Source organism: Phragmites australis, chromosome 8 (genome assembly GCF_958298935.1).
Source record: "Phragmites australis chromosome 8, lpPhrAust1.1, whole genome shotgun sequence".
In the NCBI taxonomy this organism is placed as follows: Eukaryota; Viridiplantae; Streptophyta; class Magnoliopsida; order Poales; family Poaceae; genus Phragmites; species Phragmites australis.
Window position 1 is genome coordinate 31,196,989 of NC_084928.1, and position 12,176 is coordinate 31,209,164.

Genomic DNA, 12,176 nt, shown 5'->3' on the forward strand with positions numbered 1-12,176 from the left:
TGGAATCTATCCTGTTGCTGAGCCTTGTGAGCTGCAAACTTGCGCTTCTTATCCTTGTATAGTTCTGTTCTGGCTTCTTCCAGCAGAATAGTCATGTTCATCAGAGTGTTTAAGTCTGGATAGATATGAGGAGTCAGTTGTGCCTTCAAGTTGCTTTCTAGCCCTTTCTTGAACCTGTTTTGCTTCTTGTTGTCGATGGAGACTTCTTCTGGTGCATAGCGTGATAGTTCAACAAATTTGCGGATATACTCATTCACGGACATGTTGCCCTGTCTTAGCCTCCTAAACTCATCCGCCTTGAGTTCCATAGTTCCTTCCGGAACATGGTACCGGCGGAACTCTTCAACAAACTCTTCCCATGTGATATTTGCGGCATTTTCTGCAGCCTCACAGTAATTTTCCCAACATGCCAAGGCTGTACCAGCTAGCTGATGGGATGCTAAGAGAACTATGTCTCTTCCAATACAGTTGATAGCATCTAGCTTCCTTTGTATGTTTCTCAGACAGTCATTAGCATCCATAGGATTATCTGATCCTTCAAAGATAGGTGGCTTGATCCTGATAAACTCAGCCATCTTGTTGAAGAGTCCTTGCGCTTGGTGTTGGGGTTGCTGGATTCCTTGAGCTAGAGCTTCTAACAGACAAGTCTGTTGAGCCATAACTGCCACCAAGTCATTGATAGGAGGATCTGGCGGTCCTTGACCATTCTCACTTCCTCCTTGGTTTTCTGCATCGCTTTCACCATGATTCTCCTCTTCTGCCCTGCGGTTCTCATGACGCTGCTAGATCCTAGCAGACTTCTTAGGTGCCATCTTCTAAGCATAAGTTGAGAGAAGATATTAAGGTTGTTTTGTTTTAAAACTCTTTTTAAAGAAGGATCACAAGGGCTTCAAGCCTTGCTAGCACACAAGGGAAAACACACTCAAGGGCAAACAAGCACACATCAAGCTCGATTACTAAGGGAGGGAAAGGTTACAACACTAGCGGAAACTACATGGACTACTGCATGATACAAGGGGGGTGTACATAAGCATGCTAAAACTAAGATCGGACCATGATTCTTCATTACCTTTCTTCTGGAACTCTTGGGGAGAGGGTCTTCTGGCAGGGTGAGGGGAGTGTACTCTTCGTCTTCTTCTCCGCTGGGGGATTTCTAAGTCAGAGGGAGAGCTTCTTCTTCTTCTTCTGTGGCTTCATGAGGTGAGGGCGGCGATGGTGCGGGAACATCCTCCGAGAACTTCCTCTTGAGACCTCCCATGGAGTAGATAGGAATTCCTTCAAGTACTAGGCGCCCTTCCAAGCCAGGGAGATGTAGGATCCTTCGGTTGGCACGACCAGTGAGGTAGGCTTCGCTAATCAGCCTGTTGTGGCGTTCTTCTGCTGCCCTTGCCGCTTCTTTGGTTGCCACGATGCGGCTCTCGGCTTCTGCAGTTTGGGCCTTGGCTTCTACGAGTTGAACACGCAGGGACCTCCTACGCATTTCTACTTCTTCAGCTCGGTGGATGCACTTCCTTATCTCATCTGCCTGCTAATCATATAGCTCATCTAGGGCCATCAGGTAGCGAGTCATGGCTACCACAGTTGGATCACTTTCACGCATCCCCAGGCCTTCCAAGTCTTCATCCATGTCATCTAAGTAGGCCGAATATTCTCCACCGAGGGAAAGAACCTTAGGGATGTGCGGCCAATGGTCTTCTCGTACATCTGGCAGAAGTGACGCAGGGCCTTGCAGGCGATAACTTGATAAGTGTTTGCGAACCTAAACCCTGTGGTGGACACACACCATGGCCTCTTGTCGGGGTAGGCGTCGCTTGCTCCGACGTGGATGGTGACTTCACAGCGCTCGGTGTCATACTCTTCATACTCTCTGCCGATATACTCTGGGTGCTCCATGATTCCCAGCCTGGTCATGGTAGCATACAGCCCCTTTGGGAAACCGGGAGTGACCAAGCAGTAATCAGTTACCCAACCTTGATCTTCCATCTGCAGAGAGGAGGACATCGCTTATCAAAAGGGTTTCTCAATGGAAGGGGGAAGGACCAAGAAGCTTTTGTAACATAGTTTTTAAGAATTAACACGTCCAGGTCTATGGTCTCATCCTACAGCCAAGTATGGCTCTAATACCACCTGAAGCACCTCCGGTAATCCTCGATGCTTAAAATCATTATTATACCAGACCCTGGATCAGTCGCTGGTAAATAAAAGTCTTACAAAAGATGCTATCATAGTCATACAACACGAGGGGCGGTGAATAAACTCCACCAGCCTAATAAAACATATAGCACTAAGCAACAGTGCATAAACAATAAAGTCCACAACATCATAGTACACAACAGAGACAGCATGAGGAACCGTAACTCCACAGGCAACTCGAGTGCGGACGCGACCAAGCCTACTCGTCTGCCCCACCGTCTGCTTCAGTGAAGTCTGGGTCGTCCTCTGAAAGCATAAGCAAGGGTGAGTACAAAAGTACTCAACAAGTCTCAACCCTTGCCTATGGCAGGGGTATAAATACATGCATATGGATAGACAAGGAATAAGTTGTAAGGTTATCTTTGCGGAAAGGCTAATTTTAATCATGCAAGGTTCATTTTTCATAAGGCAATTTTTATGAAAACATTATATCAGCATCATTATATGAAGGGGGTTTTTGGCCGTGATGGAAAGTCACCAGGGCCCAGGTTTTATTGCTGCTGGACACCCCATCCACGGCAACCCACGGCACACAGCCAGACCTAACTTTCCCAAAAACAGGCACACCTTGCCCACTCACACACCAAGGAAACACACACATCCAATGCTAGTTGCTGTGACCGAACCGTAGTTCGTCCATAACCGTGTGCATGGCTATTTGAATAGTTTTAACCTCTGCAGAGTGGTACATTTTACCCACAAACTGAGTTTGGCAACATACCACCGTCATGGCAACGCGACTCAACAAAGCCATTACCCACCACAACATCATCTCACTAGCCGCCTACGGGAGCTAGCCAGGGGTTCATGACCTTTAACTAGACCTCCAACCGGGTCGCCATGCCTGCACCTGCTCCATGGTTTCCCGTTGCACACCTGCCCCTAGATGATAGTTGACTAGCTAGTGGGGTTTAGGCTAAATCCTGCCCATACAAGGTCGAGTGACTGTATTGTAAAGACTAGGTAGGATTTCATATCAACTCGGTTCTTATACAAGCCAAGGCAAATATCTCTACACTGAGCTTGCCACACAAGCAGCACTCCTCACGAAGCCTACCACACAGGCAGCACTCCACATGAAGCCTATCACACAGGCAGCACTTCGATTCTCAAGGCGTTCCCAACGGAACCCTGATTTGCCCTAGCTCTAACCCAAACTCAGTTATCATCATTATTATCCGGCAAGGTTTTCCCCATCCCACAACTCACGTAGCACCAAGTTTTACACAATTCGAAAAGCTAAGTATGATTAAGCATGTAGTAAGAATAAAGATTACCATCCTAAGCATACTAGTATCAAGATAATTGTGTAAGCATAATTAAATTAGCCGAGATGAAAGTCCTAGGGTTACCAAGATAATATTCAGGATATTCACAAAAGGCTGGCTACTCTACAGTAGGTCATAACTAGATCAACAGTTTAAATTATGCCAACTAGTAATATACCATGCAATCAAACGGTGGAAAATGGCTCCTACAGGTCGTGGTGATAAAACTGGATTCAGTATGATCAAAGGGAAACGGATTGAGATTTGCCTTCCTTGAAGTCTTCGAAAGGGTCCTGCTCGAACTCCTGCGTTCCCGGCTCCTCCTCCTCGACGACCTTTCTGGTCTCTAAACATGGCACACAACAAAGTAAACACACAATAAATTCAAATAAAAATATAAATAAATTTGAAATAAATAGGAACCTACTATGAAAAGATATATTTTTAATTTAGATGAATATCGGTGGAAGATTCATCGAAATTGGAGTTGAAACGGAGGAAATATGGGCTTTGGAAGTGCTCCAGCGGCCATGGCGACGGTGGAGGTGCTCCGGCGGTCATGGCGGCTCGGTGCTGGATCAGGAGAGCAGCGGAGGTGTGGGATAGAGGGGTTGGGGAGGTCGAGTGGGGCTCGATGAAGCTCGCCATGAGGTCAATTTGACCGGTGGCGGCTCTGGTTAACGGATCGACAGTGAGCTCAGACGGTGGCAAAAGTGAGGTAGGGGAGAGAGAGGAGCACCTTCAGCTCCAATGGGCTACGGTAGAACGTGGTGGAGCTCAGGCACGGGCTTTTATAGGCGGAGGAGGGCGGACATCACTGGTGTAGAGATGGGGCGGCGAGGACAGCGAGGTATGGCGTGGCTCAGGTGGTGTGAATGCGGGTTGCAGGCGTTAATGGCCACAGTGGCTTCGTATGTGCGCGTGCAGGTACCGCAAGAGCGGGTGAGAGAGACGGAGAGAGGGTGACACAGTGGTGGTTGGAGGTGACCGGCGGTTGGCCTTACCCTGCACGGTAGTCGCCGGTGTAGCACCCGACGACTGGCAGAGAGGGGAGGGTCAGAGGAGACCGGCGGTGAGGGCGGCACGTCCCGCGGCAGAAGGTGGCAGACGCGTGGGGCTCGGCCAGTACAGTTGCCGCGCGTGAGCTTGGGCACGGGAGAGCGTTGGCGCGGCGTGGGCGTGAGGAAGGAGAAGGAGCGGTAGGCCGGGCTAGGCTAGCGCACACGAAGGGAAAAAGGAAGGGAGAGGGAGAGAGACAAGCTGGGTCAGGAAAACAGGCCAGCCGGAAGGAGAGAAAAGAAAAGGAAAACGGGCTGGACTGAGAGGAAAGGATAGATTGAGCCCAAGGAGAAGGAAAAAGATTTTAGGCTTTTGGAAAATGATTTGAGAATATATTTGTGATAGTTTTAAATAAAATTTTGTAAAGGTTTGAAGTTTGAGTTTTGGCTAAAAACTGGGATGTTACAAAGCATATTTATGTATAATCCTAACAAAGAACATTATAATGTTGTTAAGTGGATTCTTCGTTATTTGAAAGGTACTTCTAATTTTGGTTTGATGTTTGATAAGAATAAGGTGAAGACAAATAATGTTATTAGGTTTCTTGATTCTGATTATGTTGGTGATCTTGATAGACGAAGATCTATTTATGGATATATTTTCCCTCTATGTGGACTAGCTGTCAATTTGAAAACTTCTCTTCAGTCTGTTATTACTCTTTCTACTATTGAATCAAAATATATTTCAGCTATTGATGGTGTCAACAAAGCTATTTGGTTGCAATGTCTAGTTTCTGAACTTGGTATTACACAGGATATTAATATTGTTCATTGTGATAGCCAGAGTGCTATTTGTTTGACCAAGAATGGTATGTTATATGCCAAGATCAAGCACATTGATGTCAAACGCCACTTTATTCGTGATATTGTTGCCGAAAGGCAAGTTATTGTGGCAAAGATACATACTTTTGATAATCTTGCAGATATGTGTATCAAGTCACTCTCTAATACTAAGTTCAAACATTGTCTCGACTTAGTTGGTATTCATTGTGCTTAATAGCTCTTCAGGGTTTCAGAGACAATTTCATCATGGACATCTTTGTTTGGATTTTGAGTCAAGGGGAGGTTTATTGGATAATGACTCGATAATCAAGGAGTACGAGGTTCTAGTCGAATAGGACTGCATAAAATGCATATAAATATAGGCCACCCCTTGGACTTGTAATTATGTAGCTTCAATAATAATATTTGTCTCTCATGGTTTTTTACCTCCTCATTGAAAGGTTTTTCCAAGTAAAAATCCGCATCTCGTGTCCCTATTTCCTAACAGATATTTATGTTCCTAAGAAATCTCTTCTATCATCCATGGAAGCTCATTTGAGCTTGATAAATTTGGATTAAATTTCAAAATCCTTTTATCGAAACAGCAACTTGATGCAGTTCTGTTACTTTAATACCACTTAAAAGAAGTCATGTACCTGTACAGGTATGAGCAGGCCCCAACAAACTAGGTTAAGTCCACTCCATTATACCAGCAACCTGAGAGAAATGGATGGGTGAAAGGCAAATTTCATAAATGAAGGCGTTAAAAGTGAGACATGTAACAATATTAATTCAGCATCATCGATGTATACGAATCTTTAGCAAACCACAGATGGTGAGAAAATCACATCTTCAGCACCAAAAAGATACATGTCGACTACATCTTCATCAACCTTACACAGTTTCATCCAATACTTCAAAAAGAAAATGAAAAGAAAACCATCCCTCCGGAAATTTACCACTTTAGCAAAAGCGTGAATGATAGTGAAAGCTATTAAAACGTTAATCACTGACATGCAATCTGAAATCTATTCCGCTAAACTTTGATGTGCACTACCTGCACAGGAATTATGGCTCCTCCAATGTATCAGGTTCTCTTGCCAGGGTCAATATTTTGAGATAAATGTTGCTCAACACCAATGGAGTCTGTAGGATGGTTGCACTTCTTCCGATAAATAGAGTTACTGCTGCTCAAATCATATGCCAAACTGCACTAGAGCTTTTCATTGACCATTCTGATAAAGCATTGCTCCATGCTGGCAGCCCATAGCCACACCAGTGCCTTAGAAGTTTTAGTGCCATTGAAACCCCACCGAATCAGTCCACCACCTTTTGCAGCTCCCAAACCACAAAATAGGACATCAATCTCTTTTCTAATTCGGGATGCCATGTCCAGACTTTCTGACACTTCCAGTGACATGAAAAATATAGCTCCATACAACGAGGATCAACTTGAGCCGTGTGAGCTTTCCAATGGCTTGGCATCATGTCTCTAGCCAACACATCCACCATGCTTCCACTGCAAGCAGGTGGTGGCCACGGTTCTAGATAAATCCATCACATAAACTGTACGATTCTTCCATTGTCATCAGCATTATTCAGTCCTTCACTTTTTTCCGAATGGCAGCACATACGGCGAGCTTTTTCACTCTTTCGCAGCACCAGGAAACACAGAATCACACACAGAAACTACCAGCATCATGCCTCCACTACTCTGATGTTCTAGTCTACTAGGCCACGGTTTGAACTCAACTTGTCCAACCAATGAGTTTACTCCCCCACAACATAGTTGCGCCTGCTCGTGGCGGAGGCCAGGGTGGCAGAAAAGACATTGTATGCTCGCCCTTCATGCACTTCCATCTATCAAAAAACTTTGTGATCACCAAAGCACACAAGCACACAAGTAGATATTGTCTGAGAGCACCGAGACCTCCATGGATGTAGCTGCAACGGCCCATGGTGACGGCCTCACCGTGTGAACCGACGAGCTAGGCATGAAGTAGCACTGGTATCCCTTCACCCGAGGCACGGGTTTATGAGGTTGGTGAGCTCAACGAAGTCATTACTCACTAGTAGTCATGACGTCGCCATCGGCATCGATGACATGCTGCAGTTCAATTCGCATTTCATCGAACACCTAGTGAGCACTGAGTAACCAGGATTGATGATGTCAAACAGCTGCAGCGAAGAGACCGAACAGGGCATCTAGGCATTGGGACGACCTCGGGCACGCCCGTCGCGGACAGAGACACGGCCACGACATGGGTGTTGTCGGTGTCGGAGCTCGGTTTTGCTGTGTCGATGTCGCTGGTGGGAGCGTCGTCGCTGGGCGGGGCCGATGCGGGCCGGCCGCACGCGCGTGCACGGAGGTCGGGCATACCGAACCGCGCGGGCGCAGGACGTTGGCGTTGGGCCACTGCAGCGCCAGCGCGGCCGCGCGCAGCTTAGCCTGAGAGCACCGCCGCGCCGCGCTCCTAGGCTGAACAACGCAAAGCGTAGTGCCAGATATTGTGATCGAAGCGATTCCATTTGCTTACTTGTTAGCACACGGTAGAGGGGAAAGGAAGAACAGCAGAGGATCGAGGCTAGAGAGGAGGTTGGGTTAGCCGATCCGCACAGATATGGCGACGGCGAGTTCTTCATGCAGAGGAGAAAAGGAGTCAGGTAGTTGACCTGTCCAAATGGTCCTGACGGGCCGACCCAGCACGGACCGACTAGGTATGGCTCAGTTAAAGTATGGTTTATCAGGTCTGGTTAGGTTAATGGACTGTGCCATATCTACTTGCATGCTTGAGGTGTGGCTCATAGCACGGCTCGTGAATAACCGTGGCGTGTCGGGCTAGCTCGGGCACGGTGGCATGGCAGCCTGTGGGGCCAGTGGAGCACGACAGCACAGGCCGTTAACGTGCCGATCTGAAGACACATGGTAGGTGATAAAATTATGAAAATTAGACCATATGATTCTGACCGTCTCTAGTGTTTTATATAAATTTTTATAGAATTTTTAGAGAACTCTTAGATCACTAGAAAAATTCAAGAATATAAAGACGAAAACGAACTTTTGTGTACAACTAACAAATGCTAGCTAGCTTCCTTCTTCCTCCTTCCGACCAGACACGCACCAAGCTGGCTTGCCATTGCTATTTCCTCTGTCCAGCGTCATTAACTCCTCTCTCTTAGCTCTCCCACGCTCCCTCCACGCCGTCCTTGTCCACTGTCAAGAATCTGGCCCCTTCCCCAGCCTTATCTCTTAAGCCGGCCCTCCTACTCGCTCTCTCTTCTTCCATTATTCCCCACTGAGAAGCACAACACCAAGCCATATTTAATGTCATCTAGCCACCCAGGGGTCCGAAGGAGAACCACCCCGATCTTCTCCGCCATTTCCTCATCGCCGAGTCCGCAAGCCTGGTGAGCACATACGCCGTCCTCTTCATCCATGCCTGGCCGGGCCAACCGTGCCTCGCCGTGCCCGTGCCAGTCCGTCTCCACTGGGCCGAGCCGTGCTGGCACGACGTGCCACGGCCTCGGCCCAAGCACAGCACGTCGCCATGTGCCGTGCCTAGGTCATGCCTACAATGACAGGCCTCGGGCCGGCCCAGTACGCACGGCTCAGTTGGCTAGCTTTATCAAGTAGTATCTTACAGCCTGTTCTCCTCAGGAGCCAACCACGTGCTCAGATAGACTTGGACACCTGCTCACTCTTCACACTCATGGAATAACCCCACGCACACATTACACAGCCATTCAGGCCCATTCACTCTCACATTGGCCCGCCTAGACCATTCTTGGCGTGGACGCTCAGCTTCATCAACAGCGCCGTCTTGTGTTGTCAAGTGAGCAACAGACGTGCTGACACTCCCCTGGTCTTGACGGGTTGCTTGTTCCCAAGCAAGAGCATGAGGGAAAGCCTGATGAAGTGACTCAGTGTCCTCCCATGAAGCATGCTCGACGGGTCTTGAAGTCCATTTGATCAATGACTGCGCCACTATCTTGTCTTCTCGACGGATTATGCGTCAAGAACTGCTTCCAGCACCTGTAGCTACACATCAGTGTTAGGTAACAAAGATGATACTTGATGGTTGCCAGCGACCTTGAGTTGTGACACATGAAAAATTGAGTGGATTGAACTGGAAGCTAGCAGCTCCAATTTGTAAGCCACAGACCCGATTTTGGCCAACACTCGAAAAGGTCCATAGTATTTAAAAGAAAGCATCTGACAAGATTAATTAGCCAGTGAAGATTGTATGTAAGGTTGAATCTTGAGGAAGACGAGGTCATTCACTTCAAATGATCTTTCACATCTATTCATGTCAGCTTGCTTTTTCATTCTGTCTTTAGCTCCGATCAAGAGTTGATGGATAACAGTTTGCATGATCTTTCTGTCAGATAACCATTGATCCAGTTTAGGTACATGTAAAAATACGGTCTCTATCAGATATAATAGCACAAGGCATGCCACGTAACTTGTAAACATTGTTTATCAATGACTGTGCAACAGTGGTTGCTGTAAAAGGATGAAGTAAAGGAATGAAATGTCCATACTTTGAGAACTTGTCCACTACCACAAAAATACAATTGGTTGCACCTGATCTGACCAAACCTTCAATGAAATGAATGGATATTGTTTATCATGCACTAGATGGAACTGGAAGAGGTTCTAATAGACCAGTATATCTAGATCTATCAGATTTTGCTCTTTGACATATGATGCAAGATTGCACAAAAGAATGTGTTGCTGTTTTCATACCTTTCCATGCAAACATTTGTTTCAGTTTTCTGTATGTAACCGGAAACCCATAATGCCCCCCCCCCCCCAATAGCAGAGCTATGTACAGCTGCCAAAAGTTGCTGCTGCAATTGATGGTTAGCGCCAATCCATATTCTGTTTTTGTACCTCAACAAACCATCCTTATATGAAAAGTGAGGGACAACAGATTCATCAATAGACAAGGATGCTATAAGTTCTTGAGCTTTGGGGTCCTTTTGATAACCTCCAATGACACTGTGAAGCCATGTAGGAGTTTGAGCAGAAATATGCATCAACTGATTAGGAGGATTAGGATGCCTGGACAAGGCATCTGCAACACTATTTTCACTGCCTTTCTTACACACAATTCTGTATTGGAGGCCAACCAATTTAGTGAATACTTTATGCTGCCAATGTGTATGAAGTCTTTGATCTGTGAGATGTGTTAAGCTCTTTTGATCAGTATCTATAGTAAATTCAGCTAACTGAAGGTAGGATCTCTATTGCTCTACTGCAACAGGTATGGCTAAATATTTCTTTTCATAATTAGATAAACCGCCAGTCTTTGAACCAAGAGATTTGCTAATAAAAGCCACTGGATGACCTACCTGCAATAATACAGCTCACACTCCCCTATCACTTGCATCAGTCTCAATCTGAAAAGATTTACTGAAATCTAGTAGGGCTAATACATGTGCATGTATCAATGCTTGCTAGAGGGTGAGAAATGTTGTTTGATGAATAGATGTCCACTGAAATATGGCATTTTTCTTAAGCAGCTCAGTTAGAGGTTTACTAATAAGAGCAAGATGCTTGACAAATTTTCAATAATAACCTGCCAACCCTTAAAAGCTTCTGAGCTGTTTAGCATTGCAAGGTGGAATCCAATTCTTGATGGCCTCAATTTTGGAAGGATGTGTTGTAACCCCTTGTTCAGAAATAACATGTCCTAAATAGGCTATACTCCTATGAGGAAAGGAACACTTGGATAGTTTAACTTTCCACTGATCATTGGCCAATAACTAGAATACTTGTCTAAGGTGTTGTAGGTGATCCTCAAGTGTTTTGCTGTAAATGAGGATGTCGTCAAAAAAGACCAACACACACTTTCTGAGCAGTGGTGCTAGTGTAGTGCTCATGGTCCCTTGGAAGGTATTAGGTGCTCCAGATAGCCCAAATGCCATGACTCTAAATTCAAAATGGCCTGAGTGTGTTTGAAAAGTTGTTTTGTACTCTTCACCAGGAGCCAACCTGATTTGGTGATATCCAGCCCTCAGATCAAGCTTAGAGAACCAACTAGCTAATGCAAGTTCATCAAGTAACTCATCTATCACTGGAATTAGGATTTTTTTTCCTTTGACAGTGAGGGCATTTAGATGTCTATAGTCTACACAAAAATTTCATGAGCCATCTTTTTTCTTGACTAGTAAGACATGACAAGAGAATGCACTAGTACTAAGTTGTATGATGCCAGACTTAAGCATTTTAGAAACTTGTTTTTCAATTTCATCTTTCAATGCAGGTGCATATCTATATGGTCTCATATGAACTGGTCTTGCTCCAGGTATCAATGGTATATGATGGTCACAATCTCTAGGAGGAGGTAAAGCACTGATGTCCGCAAAGACTGAAGAAAATTCAGATAAAAGAGGTTGTATCGTAGTTGGCATAGTAGTGTTGCTGGTAGGGACTTGGTCAGCTGTGATATGAAAAAGTTCAATTAATGTACACTCTAGCATGTATGGTAGTATCCCTTGCAGAACAATTGATGATCCTTTGTAAGGAATAGACATCCATTTCTGTCCCCAATGGACTTTCATTGGTGAAAATTCTTGTAGCCAGTCCATACTAACAATCAGATCATATGACTTTAGAGGCAATATTTTGAGTGTAGAGTGAAAATGATATCCCTGGATATACCAGTCAGTATGCTGCAATTCAGATGTGCATTCAGGTATACTTCCATTTGCAACATGTACTTGCATTGGCTTATCAGCAGTAGACACTCCAATGAGAGATGAGGCCACAGATGTGCTGAGAAAGGAATATGAACTGTCAGAATAAACCAGTATAAGGAGTTCAATGTTCAAATTGTACATTTCAGTTTCATTGTGCGAGGAGCATCTGTACCAGAGAAGGCTGCATCAG